The sequence below is a fragment of the Marmota marmota genome, unplaced genomic scaffold (genome assembly GCF_001458135.2).
Source record: "Marmota marmota marmota unplaced genomic scaffold, marMar, whole genome shotgun sequence".
Taxonomy (NCBI): Eukaryota; Metazoa; Chordata; class Mammalia; order Rodentia; family Sciuridae; genus Marmota; species Marmota marmota.
The window spans coordinates 4,883,539-4,886,128 of NW_026000075.1; positions in this window are offsets into that span (position 1 = coordinate 4,883,539).

Consider the following 2,590-nt stretch of genomic DNA (forward strand, 5'->3'; position numbering starts at 1 on the left):
TTTTTTTTTTTTTTTTTTTTTGGTATTTATTTGTTTGAGTCTTGTTGAATTTCTTAAATCTCTTTCACCAAATTTGTGATTATTTCTTTTTACAAGTTTCTGCCCCGTTCACACTCCTTTTCTTCTGGGACTATGACTACACATGTTAGCTCTTATGACCTGCCTTTAGGACTTTGTGTGTTTGCTTATTATTTTATATTATTTATTTGAAATTAATTTTTTCTCTTTTCTTCAGATTAGAAGATTTGTATAGAACAGTTTCACTGAAATTCATGTTCTTTGAATCTCTGTCATCTCCATTCCTAGTCTTAGTAAAATTTGAATTTCTAATACTGCGCTTTTTGCTTCTAACACTTCTATTTGGTTATTTTTAAAATATATTCTACTGCTATTATTTCCTGCCTTTTCATTCAATGAGAGTATATTCCTTTACCTCATTGTGTATGTATTTAGGTAAATTGCATTTTTATGGTCTTATGATACCAACTTATCATCATCTCATAGTTGGACTTTGTTAATTTTCTTCTCCCTTCAAATTGACTCATATTTTCTTGTATGTAAAATAAATTGGGTTGCATATTAAACATTGTGAATGTTTTATTGTGTGTACTGTGGGTATTGCTCAATGGCTTAAATAATGTTGATGTTTGGTTTTGCATGCAATTAAGTTGGTCAAATCCAGACTGCTATTTCTACCTGTTGTGAGTGCAATCACACTCTCAGTTCAGTTATTGGTTTATATCTTAATGGTCACTGATAGTTCTCCTTGTGTATGTGTAATTCCTGAATCAGTTGGGGCTCATCCTTCTCTTGATGTCTCCTTTCTATGATTCTCTATCTTCTCTGGTTGCTGGCTTCCTTCCTTGATTCTTTGAGACAGATAGATGGTGGCCTTTCTATCAGAATGTCAAACCTATAACTGCTTCTCGTTGAGTGAGACCATCAGAACAGAAAACATATGTCATATGTTCTTAATGTCAACTTCTTTCTAGTATCTAACTACCTGATTTGCCCTCTAGGACTCTCAAGATACTAGTTTTAGTATTTTTCTTCAGAGTTTATAATCGTTGTCATCAGAAGAGCTGTTGGAAGCACTTGAAGCTGTCCCTGGAAGGGCACCATCATGTGTGTGTGAGTGTGTGTGTGTGTGTGTGTGTGTGTGTGTAGATTGATGAAGCATTGGTATCATATGTATTTTTTTTAACAAATAGGGATGGTTAATTCTTGTGAAATACTTCTTATCTCTCTAGATAAGAATACAGTTATTTTAGTAAGCTATTTCTTTTTTCCTGGTAAATGCTTCTTTTTTCAAATTATGTTTGGAATTTTTTGGATGTATTTTTTGTATTATGAATACAAAGTACTATGAATCGGCATTTATCTAATGTTGTCGTTCACCTCAAGAGCAAACTTAATATTTTTTAGATAGGCAAAAAACTATTCAGGATTAAATTAAATAAATAAAATTTTGGCTAGGAACTGAATTGTGTCTGCCAAAATTTTCATGTTGTATTCCTAACTCACAATGTGACTATATTTGAAGGTAGAGCCTGTAAGGGGCTAATTAAGGTGAAATAAGATAAAAATATCAAGGCTCTCATCCTGTGATAGGACTAGCATCCTCAGAATGGTAGAGAGAGATACTGGAGAAATGGCCTTGAGAGCAGAGAGAGATGGAGTCACCTGACCGACTGGAAGTGAGGCCTCATCATAAACCAACCCTGCTGGCACCTTGATCTTGTACTTCCAGGACACTGAACTGTAAGAAAACAAATTTCTGCTGCTTAAGGCCCCCAGTCTGTGATATTTAGTTAGGACAGCTGCAGCATACTCTAACACAATGACACAACTAGAGGGAACCTATATAGACCAATAACAAGCAAGAGATTAAAACATTAACAAACATATCCACATGTAGAAGATCCAAACCAGATCCCTATTTTTCATCCCTCCCAAAAATCAACTCAAAATGGATCAAAGACCTAGGAATTAAACCAGAACTTAAGCAACTGCTAGAGGAAAACAGAGGAAACACTCCAAATACAGATGCAGGCAATGACTTCCTCAGTAGGACTCCTAAAGCTCAGGAAATGATACCAAGAACCAACAAACAGGATGACATCAAATTAAAAAGCTTCTGTACAGCAAAGGAAACAACTAACAGAGTGAGGAGAGAGCCTACAGAATGAGAAAATCTTTGCCAGTTACTCTCCGACAGATGCTTAATATCCAAAATGTATAGCAAACTCAAAAAAATTAACACCAATAGTAATAATAATAATAATACCTAATAACTCAATCAATAAGTGGGTAAATAAACTAAATAGACATTTCTTAAAATAAATACAATGGCAAATAAATATATGTGATAATATTCAACATCTTTAGCAATCAAGGAAAGAAATCAAAACTGCACAGGGATTTCATCTCATTCCTGTTAGAATGTCAATCATCAAGAATATAAATAACAGAGCTAGGGATGTGGCTCAGTGGTTAAGTGCCCCTGTGTTCCATTCCATTCCCATTACCAAAATATATATATATATATATATATATATATATATATATATATATATATATATATATATAT